The sequence below is a fragment of the Mytilus californianus genome, unplaced genomic scaffold, assembly GCF_021869535.1.
Source record: "Mytilus californianus isolate M0D057914Y unplaced genomic scaffold, xbMytCali1.0.p SCAF_6, whole genome shotgun sequence".
In the NCBI taxonomy this organism is placed as follows: domain Eukaryota; kingdom Metazoa; phylum Mollusca; class Bivalvia; order Mytilida; family Mytilidae; genus Mytilus; species Mytilus californianus.
Window position 1 is genome coordinate 95,992,076 of NW_026262712.1, and position 12,301 is coordinate 96,004,376.

At 33.0% G+C, this 12,301-nt stretch overlaps 1 protein-coding gene and 1 long non-coding RNA gene across 2 annotated transcripts in view; both read right to left on the minus strand.

The window, feature by feature from the left end:
* Positions 1–12,301, minus strand: part of LOC127706022 (uncharacterized) — a 365,292-nt gene that overhangs the window by 127,224 nt on the left and 225,767 nt on the right. The gene's annotated exons all lie outside the window — the stretch shown is intronic.
* The window catches only part of LOC127706026 (uncharacterized), a 141,738-nt gene that overhangs the window by 121,090 nt on the left and 8,347 nt on the right, over positions 1–12,301 (minus strand). The window lies entirely within an intron of this gene.

Genomic DNA, 12,301 nt, shown 5'->3' on the forward strand with positions numbered 1-12,301 from the left:
GTCTCATTGATCAGGCAACACCGTTCCTGTGAACAGCTGGTGAACACCATAAAATCGGTCGCCCGATAACTGAATATGATATGACAAGTCGATAGGCTAGTATTAATTTTTTTCATGGCAATTGACACCGGCTAATACAGTAGACGAGTTATTAAGTTAACCGAGGAAATGTACTCAACTGGATAACCGCTTGGATAACCCAACACAATCAGTGATTATTGCAAGATGCAGATCTAAGTGGAATAAAACAGTGCCTTTTGGTGTAACCCAATGGACGTGTTGACGACCCTCACATTAACTTCTTAACCCTTGCGACATTGGCAGTGCTCTACAGCAATACACCAGTTTCCGACTATTGCTGAAGACTCGATCCTTAGCAGAATTATGTGCGGGAACCTGGAACTGTTGATATAAATCATGAGTTAATATTGCTTTTCGGCCCGGTCCAATTCTGGTATTGGACAGCTTGAAAAAACAAGACGATATCACAAAATCACGTTATTTAGAGTCAGCACATCAACGAATGCCCAAAAATGTTATAGCTCCATCAATAGAGCAATTGATGAATGAAGTCATTTTCCCCGACATTTCCCGGTCCTGTGTGGAAAAGTTCCTGCTGCTCTATTTGTAGGTACAAAAAATATATCTGTTAAAATCATATACAGTTGTCTCTTATACTCATATTAGTTTCATATGTAACACTTTGCCTTCTTTTAACCTAAGGTGTGCTGGTTGACAAACACGCGAAACACATCTGCATCATTTAACTTTTCGACTGCAGATTGTTGACGTAGAGGTAGAATTGCTGATTTCAAACAACAATATTGCTGTCAAAAGTTCCATGTGTTATGTTGACCTTATAAAAATAAGGAGATGTGTATGCTTGCCAATGAGACAACTATTCACCAAAGTTCAAATAAGTGGACATAGGCAACTATAGGTCAGCGTACGGCTTTTAACCCCATAGAGGTCTGCTTAATCGGACTTGAATGTGACAGTCTTCAGCATGATCATTCAACTTATATATATAACAAGATAAAAATAATTTTAAAACAGATCAACCGACCAATGTTGTGTTTTGTGTACTGTTGTTTGTCTTGTGGTCGTTTTTAGTTTTTATACGCCCGTTTACGGGACGTATTATGGTATACCGTTGTCCGTTCGTCCGTCGTCAACATGTGGGACAATAACTCAAAAACGCTTTAACCAATTTGCATGAAACTTAAGTGAAGTGTTTATATCTATTGACGTGAACTCCCTTTCGTTTTAGATTTTAGGTTTCCGAGTTATGGGGTTTTATTCATTAAAAAAGGGTGATTTTCCAGTTTTCCGACAATAACTCCAAAAAAACATTCACAAATTTGCAAGAAACTTTGGTGAATTGTTTATATCTATTGACGCAAGCTCTCTTTCAATTTTATAAATTTTAGGTTCTACATTTCTGATTTATCGGATTTTATTCATAAAAAATGGGTGATTTTCCAGTTTTCGGACAATATCGTCAAAGTACTTTAAGAAGTTTTCATAAAACTTTGGTGACTGGTTTATATCTATTAAGATAACCTCCCTTTAATTTTTCATAAATTTCTGATATAACATTAAGAAGTTATTGAACTTTATTCTTTGAGTGACATTGCCAGTTTGTTTTTGATTTAAGGGTTTGAATATCCGGTTGGTATCTGTCGCCTCTCTATTTGACTTAAAAATTATTATGCATGTTCAAAGCAGAAATAATGAAACTTATTCAAGAGTTATATGGATACATTTTGGGAACACCATGTTTATTGTACTGTCATAAAATTTTAAATTTATACAGCCAAAAACGTCAGGTGTGATTTGCCTTGACTCGACGCAATACAGTTGTTGTTTTTCTCTATTTTTAATGGTAATACGTTTTACTTTTTTTTTTTGATTATCGATCAAAAGAGTACTGACTTTATCACGATAAAATATCAGGCTCGCCTTTTTGGCTCACCTGATATTTTACCGTGATAAAGGTAGTATCAAAAACAAAAAAGTCCTTTATATCATATGTATGTAATACGAACATCATTTATTACTTCAAAGAATATACAAGTAAGAATAATTTGAATCCTGGTATCTATGATGAGTTTATTTACAACCACTGGGTCGATACCACTGCTGGTGGAGTTTTTATTCCCCTGGGGTATCACCAGCCCAGTAGTCAGCATTTCTGTGTTGATATGAATTATCATTGATATGGTCATAATTGTAAATAAACTGTTTACAAAACTTTGAATTTTTGAAATACTAAGGCTTTTCTACCTCAGGAATAGATTACCTTAGCTGTATTTGGCAAAACTTATAGGAATTTTTGGTCCTCAATGCTCTTCAGCTTCGTATTTTATTTGGCCTTTTTAACATTTTTTATTCGAGCGTCACTGATGAGTCTTTTGTAGACGAAACGCGCGTCTGGCACAAATTTAAAATTTCAATCCTGGTATCTATGATGGGTTTATTGAAGACTACAAAGTATTGTATAAATCACTCATTTACAGACGCTTGAGATAACAATATTTTGAAAACATACCATGTGAATAAACTCTAGTATCGTGTTTAAATTAAGTGTAGATAACAGTTCTTTGAATTTGCTGAGTAGTTGATATCACCGAAATTTAACATTTGACAAGAAAATCCACCTGATATTGTAAAAGTCAATTACTTTTACCTCAGAAGAACTTATTGATAACTATAATTGAATAATTATAATAAAATTGAGAATGGAAATGGGGAATATGTCAAAGAGACAACAACCCAACCAAAGAACAGACAACAGCCGAAGGCAACCAATGGGTCTTCAACACAGCAAGAAAATCCCGCACCCGGAGATGGTCCTCAGCTAGCCCCTATATAAAATTGTGTACTAGTTCAGTGAAAATGGACGTCACACTGAACTCCAAAACATATAAATGAACTAAAATCAAAAAACATAAAAGACTAACAAAGGCCAAAGGCTCCTGACTTGGGACAGGCGCAAAAATGCGACTGGATTAAACATGTTTTGTGAGATTTCAACCCTCCCCCTATACTTCTAGCCAATGTAGAATAAACAAACACATAGTAATACGCACATTAAAACTCAGTTAAAAAGAAGTCCGAGTCCAATGTCAGAATAGGTAACAAAAGAAAAAGAAAAAATGACAATGATACATAAATGAACAAAGGACTACTAGCAGTTACTGACATGCCAGCTCCAGACCTCAATTAAACTGATTGAAAAATTATGTCTTCATCATATGAAAATCAAGTACAATCCCTCCCGTTAAGGGTTTAGTATCATACCACTATAAAATATATGAGAAGAACATAACCCTTTTCATGCCAACAATTGGTTTTAGAATAAATGTGTTTATTTCCGATGCAAAGACCCTATGAGTGAATCAATATTAATACCAAAATATGCAATCCTTAATGACTTGACAACAGTATCGTAACTATATCCTTTCAGAATAAGTCTGTTCAAAGGTTTGGTTAGCTTATGAGGTAAATGCCGACATTTTTGTGCTTTGTAAAGAATATTACCATAAAATATTGGATGTGAAATACCTGAATGTATAAGATGTCTGCATGTTGATTTATATTTACGAATGATGTCCTTTTACCGATGATAAAATTTAGTAAATGTTTCGACTAGTTTGTGATATCGAAAACCCTGGTGTAATAATTTTTCAGTAATACAGAGATTTCTTTCGTTGAAATCAAATAAGTTGTTATATACACGAGCGAATCGAACACGTTGAGAAATATAAACACCATAAGATGGTGACAAGGGAACGTCACCATCTACAATCGGATAATTAACAATAGGAAATTGAAAATCATCTCTTTTATCATACATTTTGGTATTAAGCTTCCCGTTAAAGATATAGATATCAAGATCCAGGAAACGGCAGTGTTCATTGTTAGTATTAGCTTTATTTAAAGTCAGTTCGGCAGGATAAGTCTCTTTAGTGTACATACTGAAGTCATCATTATTGAGAGCCAATATATCATCTAAGTATCTAAAAGTGTTATTAAATTTTTGAATCAGATGTTGTTTCGATGGGTCTTTGCTCATTTTAGTCATAAGTTGTAACTACTAACAATACAGAAACAGGTCCGCTTTAAGTGGTGCACAGTTAGTCCCCATGAGAATTCCGATAACCTGACGATATACGGAATCTCCATAGCAAACAAAAATGTTATCTAGTAAAATTTCAAGGGCAGTTATAGTATCAAAGCAGGTCCAATTGATATAGTTCTTTTGTTTGTTGTTACTAAAAAATGACCTAAAAGAGTTTGAACATATATATTCGCATTCCGACTTTTAAATGCCCATTTAATCAGGTGTGTGATTTTTTTCCTAATAAGATTATGAGGCAAAGTGGTATATAGGGTAGAAAAATCAAAACTTTGAACAGACTCGAAATCACCAATATAAGCATGCAATTTATCAAATACTTCCAACGAATTTTTGACACTCCAAAAGTAATTAACTCCACTATTTTCAGAGGCCTCATTTGAACAATTTGTTACCAGGTTTTTAATGTACCAAGTGTACTTGTAAGTAGAATACATAGTTCAGTAGTGGAACAGTGGCTTGAAGACGAAATAAATCTATATTTGTAAGGAGTTTTGTGAAGCTTCGGAAGCCAGTACATAGTTGGAACTTTTATTGTATTTGGTTCTGCTTGTAAAGATGTAGCTAAAAGTTTATGTTTGTTGCAGATGTCATTTTCCGAAAATGGAGTCAGTTGGAATGTTGGTGAATTCGTGATTTCCTTTTGTTGTTTACATAACCGCAATGTAAAATGTACGTCAAACAATAATGATATCAGCTGGGTCAAAAACATATTCCTTGGCGAGTTCTTTTAGCTTATGTTTGATACGAGAAATTGGGCTATTGTGGTTGTTGTTAGGGGTAAAAAGATCTTTAAAATGTTGAATACGTATATCATCTATGGTCATTACCGAATTAAAAAAAAATCTAATGATTTCTTGTCAGCTTTTTCTCGTTTATCCATTTAGAGCAGTAAGTACGGAGTGAGTCGTGGATGATGTTACGACACTCATTCCAATTAATAATTGACGGGAGACGATATTTAGGTCCTTTACTGAGGAATGATTTCAACTCTCAGTCACGAACGATGTTAAGGTCTCCTGTTAGAACATGAGAGCTGGAGCCATAAATGTATTCGGAATTACTGCAACTTCATGAGGTAGGTGTATTGTCACTGATATTAACATCTTTACACACTTCGCAGTAATTGAACACATATTTCCGGGAAGATTTTTTGTAAACATAACAAATAAGAGGGCGTTCAGTATTACCAAAATAGCCAGGAATTTGTTCTTTAACAGAATGATCATTAAAAATACCGGCAATATTTACAAAATCAAAACCTTTATTGACATATTTAATTTTAATAAAATGCTTTTTGTGATCTTCAGGGCGATCAGTTTTGGGAAACAATTTAGAATAACAATATGCAATTATAATTTGGACGATTTAATACTAAAGACTGCCATATGGAATTGTGTTGCATTCCTCCAAAATTTGATGTAATTTATTAACAGGCAAAGAACAGAGCTTGGTTAATAGATAATGTCTACCGTTATTTTTTGAAATAGAAATTAGGTACGAAATATTTGTATTGTTATTACGAGATTTTCTTTGATTGCGATTTATTCTACGCCCATGAAAACGTAAATGTACACGTTGTCGTACAAATCATACCACGGATCGTAATTCAAAGTATCGGCAAATAAGAAGGAGATATCCAACATATCCGCAAAGTTCTCACATTTATCACTGTCATGCCATTTTACAAATATATGAAGTCATTCTGTTTAGTTGTTTCTAGGAAAATGTTTGTATTACATGTACGCAATGTCGGACTCACAAACAATATAAGAGTATTGAAGTTAATAAAAGACATTTGATAAAAACAGAGATGTAGGCTATGCGTGTTTAAGAAAGCGACTCAAGGTTACCAATTCAACACTGTAATTAAATCTTTGAATATTGTTTATATTGGTATTAATATTGATGTTGTTGTAAGTAAATCAACTTAATATTATTTTTTTGTATACATATGCACATTCATGGCTCTACAATTTGTCGATACCTGTATATTGGCATTCAACAGGGTCATGCTGTTAATAAAATCTTTATAATAAAACAATTGGATGTTGGATGTGTACTGATTGATATTTTAGTCTAAGATGCATGATTTTTTTACATGCTGTTATTGGCTTTGAGCTAACTGTCAGTAACTGTGAATACTCTCAGATTTGTACTTAGTGTCTTTTTTGTTGTGGTGATGTATAAGTATCCTGTCACGTCAGGTTTGTGGTTTTTTTTGTTGTTAGATGTATTCCTGCTTTGTGTAGATCTGACGAGTTAGGCCCTTTTCAACTGATTTTTATAGTCTGTTGGCCTTTGTCCCAATTGAAGGGGAGGTTGGCGCCTTTTAATTAGGTTAACCCCGTATTTCTATTTGTATCCATCTCATGAGTAAATACCTTTTCAACTGATTTTTATAGTTTGTTCTTATGTTGTACTGTTACACCACTGTCCCAGGTTATGGGAGGGTTGGCGCCTTCAAACGAGTTTAACCCCGCCACATTCTTTATGTGCCTGTCCCAAGTCAAGATCCTGTAATTCAGTGGTTGTCCTGTGTTAACGTTGCTGTTTATCTTATTTGTTTTTTGTTCATTGTTTTGTACATAAACCTGGTCGTTAGTTTTCTCGTTTGAATTTTTTTAAATTTGTCATTTCGGGGCCTTTTATAGCTGACAATGCAGTTTGGGTTTTGTTCATTGTTGTAGGCCGTACGGTGACCGATACTTATTAATGTCTATGTCATTTGGTCTCTTGTGGAGAGTTGTCTCATTGGCAATCATACCACATCTTCTTATTTTTATATCCACGACTCAAATATAATAGAAACATCTTCGTAAAAATGTTTTGTGAAAAATAGCTAAGTGATCTTATACCAAAGGATTTCAACAAAGAATTTTTGGAAGGTCTGCAAAACCTACAAAACAATTGAAGTTCTGAAGACACCCACTGCTGGGATATCTGACTTGGGACGGACACTTATTGCGAGGTTAGAATAGTTTGGTGAGCCCTTTAAAGCTGACCTCATACTTTTATTCTTGATTAATGTGATAACAAAAGTCTGTACAATAATTTGGTTTTAAAAAATCTCGAAAATCGGCCAAGAAGAGACAAATAATGGTGCATTGACAGGGTAAGCCTCTTCTGCTATAGATGCATCACCCGTCATGAGCAGATCTGCTTCAGTCTGTCAAAAGCTATAAGCCAAAAGATACAAGCCAAACTAATCATGATAATGTACTTTGAATTTTTTGGGAACATATGAAAAAGAAGATATTCATGTGTGACGTGTGTGCTTATTGCGAAACCCAATGTTGTTGACCGTAAAGTGTTTTATCAAAAAAGGTAATGAAAGAGCTAAATAAAATCATCATAGATACCAGAATTGAAATTTTATATTTGCGCTAGACGCGCATTTCGTCTACAAAAGACTAATCAGTGACGCTCGAACCAAAAAATGTTAAAAAGGCCAAATAAAGTACGAAGTTGAAGAGCATTGAGGACCAAAAAATTCCTAAATGTTTTGCCAAATACAGCTAAGATAATCTATTCCTGAGGTAGAAAAGCCTCATTATTTCATAAATTCAAAGTTTTGTTAACAGTTTATTTATAATTATGAACATATCAATGACAACTCAAGTCAACACAGAAGTGCTGACTACTGGGCTGGTAATACCCTGGGGGAATTAAAACTCCACCAGCAGTGGCATCGACCCAGTGGTTGTAAATAAACTCATCATATATACCAGGATTGAACTTTTATATTTGCGCCAGACGCACGTTTCGTCTACAAAAGACTCACCAGTGACGCTCGAATAAAAAAATGTTAAAAAGGCCTAATAAAGTACGAAGTTGAAGAGCATTGAGGACCAAAAATTCCTAAACGTTTTGCCAAATACAGCTAAGATAATCTATTCCTGAGGTAGAAAAGCCTTAGTATTTCATAAATTCAAAGTTTTGTTAACAGTTAATTTATAATTATGGACATATCAATGATAACTCAAGTCAACACAGAAGTTCTGACTACTGGGCTGGTGATACCTTGGGGGAACTAAACTCCACCAGCAGTGGTTGTAAATAAACTCATCATAGATACCAGGATTGAAATTTTATATTTGCGCCAGACGCGCGTTTCGTCTACAAAAGACTCATCCGTGACGCTCGAATCAAAAAATGTTAAAAAGGCCAAATAAAGTACGAAGTTGAAGAGCATTGAGGACCAAAAATTCCAAAAATTTTTGCCAAATACAGCTAAGGTAATCTATTCCTGAGGTAGAAAAGCCTCATTATTTCATAAATTCAAAGTTTTGTTAACAGTTTATTTGTAATTATGAACATATCAATGATAACTAAAGTCAACACAGAAGTGCTGCCTACTGGGCTGGTATTACCCTCGGGGAATTAAAACTCCACCAGCAGTGGCATCGACCCAGTGGTTGTAAATAAACTCATCATAGATACCAGGATTGAACTTTTATATATGCGCCAGACGCACGTTTCGTCTACAAAAGACTCATCAGTGACGCTCGAACCAAAAAATGTTAAAAAGGCCAAATAAAGTACGAAGTTGAAGAGCATTGAGGAACAAAAGTTCCTAAACGTTTTGCCAAAATTAAATTTGAGGAACTAGATTTTACAAAGTAAACACAGAATGGAAACTTTTGTTTGTTTCTTCAATAAGTGAAGGTGAAAAAAAACTGTCAAAATAGGTGCAAACTTGGTACCCTCACGTTATATAATGGGATAATTTTGGTAATTTTTTTATCCTGAGGTACCTGAAATAAAATAAAAAAAGTAACGATTACGTAATCAGTTTTAACATCACTTTCAAGATTAAATTTATTGTCTTTCACTTTTGTGAATCTGTTAAAATAATCTAGCAGAATCGACAGCTTCTTTTGCAGAGTTTTCTTGCGACAAACTTTTCTTGTTCTACACTATCCTCACAGTTACCAAATTCTTTTGTTGTTCTACAAAATGATGATCCCTCACTGTCTCTAAGTGAAACTGCATCCGTGCACTGATAAACTAAAATATTAAACACATTTTGAGAAGAAAGTATTCGCAACTGCCATAAGCATTTATTTATCCTGATATCTGTGATTTTTCAGTTTATAAATTATGTAATTTTATGAATATTGATACGTGTATCGGTTGAACGATATCTTTTATTTTTCTATCAGAGTTAATTAAGTGTTTTCAAACATCAGACATTTCATTTCATTCCCCATTAGTGACAATCCAAGTATATCAGCGGCAAGGCTATCGTATTGAGATATTATATAACATGGGCGTTTTATGAGATTTCAATGTGTAAGTCGATTTGTAGATAATTTAGACATTCACATTTAGGACAAATAATTAATATTTTTTTGTGAATATAGTACACAGAAAATGCACATAACTTTAAAGTGTGTTACAACGACCAATGTTTGCGGGGAAAAAACTATGAAACGCTTCATTAACATTTATGTATCAATGCTATGGACAATCGGATTCGAATTTTTAATTTGAAATAAGATTTACGGAATACGCATATGCATGGTTAATTGGACTTGAAATACAGCTTGTATTTAATGTTTTTTTTAGACATGTAGGACTTACTGTTTGTATTTTTGTTTGACTGCAGATTAAAACGATAGGAATACAAAGTTGTAACCTGACTATTTAGTTATATGCCCAAGTTATACAATATTTTACTTCCACGGACAAAGTTGAACTGTCTACAACTTCATTGTATTAGTCAAGGACGATGTCTTTTGAGAGTATAACAATAGAATGGAGTCAAACTACAACACAGTTAATTACCACATGTTCTTACAAACTTGAATGCATTTAGTTAACACTCACTAGGTATGCAACTAGGTTTATCGCCATCCTTGTTTTCTTTGCAAATTTCTTTTTCGTCACATGTATGATTTACACAATTACCACTAAGACCCTGAAACAGATTTATTGAAAAGAATGAAGTAATATTTCAAGTTAAATATATACTTAGGTGAAATAAAAAAAAACTAGGATTTAAAATTGATACTATAAGTCAGAAGAGCAATAGTTAAGGAACAAAATAAGCTAAAAATATTATGGAATTCCTTTTTGAGATATTTGATTTTTAAAAAATGGCGGGATTAGGCTGACTTGGACTTTTACCTTATATTTAGCATTGGCATAATTTGGGTCTCAAATCGTAAGAAAAAAATCTGAAATCTGCTTAAATTTTGGAAATGACATTTTTATGAACTATTGAAGTCTTCTATGAAAAGAAAAGTGGGTGATATAGAGCAAATTATTTTACCCTGTATGGTATGAACAAATCCAAGTCCGAGTCCGAACATCTGACAAAAATTCATAAACTTGACCTGACTACATTCTTAATTTAATTTTTGAATAACATTCGTAATGTCTACTTGTAAAATTCAAAGCCAAACTTTAAGAAATAAGAATAAATATAGCATATAACCTTGCAAAGGTCACTACATTCGCAACGGCGATCAATTATCGTATTACAATACATGTACGATACGAAAGCTTTATTTAAATTCGGTATAGTTATCATCTATAAAAAACAAGCTCTAGATGGCTTTCAAGCAAATATATACAAACATATACAACAACATAAAAAAACTCTCATGCAAGCAAACTAAAAATAGAGAAAGCACACGTAAAAGTAGGCACAACACAAACATGGCAAATCAAATTATACGTGCTAGCATAAATATAAAAAAGAAAACAAAGTAATGTAAGCACATTGAAATAAATGTGTCATGGAATGCTCCGGTGGTAAGCCTGAAGCTTTATATCTAATGTGCTATTTCTATGAAAAGAAAGAAAATATATGGATATACTACATATACTACTATACTACTATACTACTACAACAACTACTTCATTTGATACTTCTACTATTTTACTACAGTACTACTTCTACTACAATACAGAAGTCTCTTCTACTGCTAACATTCCTACTACTTTTTAACTGCTGAATGCAAACAATTTACCTTAGGTATGTCTTTCCGTTCTATGTAGGTGTAGTCTCCAGTAATATCAGTCTTCAGTGGATCAATGTACTGATCAGCTTCTGCAAGGAGTACATCTTTATCATTTATATGACACATCTTTTGTCCTCGGTGAAAATTAATTGACATGCATTGTTTAATTGAAAGACAGATGGTTGCACATTGGTAAAGCGTAGGCATTTTAAATTTCATAATTTGCGATCCCTCTAACATTCCGCTAAACAGTTTCATTGTTGCAATCGAGTTAGTTCCTACATTAAAAATCGCAAATAAAAGATATAAACAAGTAAAGTTGAAGTATTTCATGACTAAAACTATCTTGCTTTCTTTCTGTTCACGCAACAATTTCTTAGAATAAAGGTAAAGGTCTGGTTGGTCAATCTACATTTGTATAAACTGCTATGCATCTTCTATACCAATCAGTGCATTATAAAATTGTCAATCAATAATTGTTTGAAGCTGAATAAATTCTATTTTAAAAGGTTTTCTTTGAAAATAAATCTATATCATTGTATCTTATTAACCATGATAGCAAGAAAATTAGAAAATATAGACAAAATAGTAACAACTTCGTAATTTAATTTGGTACAGTTTAAATGTCAAATTGATATCATGTACTTCGCATGTTATCAAAATTGAAAAAAAATCTGATACAGAAGAAAAACAATCTGTATTCACTTATTACTTTCAAAATGAAGTTTCATGGTCACATAAGATGCTTATAACATTTATCTTATAATATGAATTTCTTCCCCAAATTTTGTTGCCTTTATTCTCAATGAAATATGTCGTTTTTCTATTTACTGATACTCCTCCCTAAGAATATAAATAGTAAAAAATGAAAATGAATTACTTCATGGTTAGATGTATTAATAAATCTGTATTTTTAACATGTTACAAGCATTTGTTAAATTCAGGCATTATGCAAAATTTCTAAACATTTAAGTGATTTTCTAAAATACCTGTAAGATTCAGGCATTTTATTCATTAACTAATTTCATGAGCATTTTCTAAAATGCCTTAAATAATTACATACATGAAATGTTCACAAAAACTGAACCTAAGAAAGTCTTTATCAACAAAACAGTAAATTCTATCATAAAACCTTAGCATGCATTTTAAGAGTTTCACTGTTAAAACTGAATTTTACTGATTTATTAAC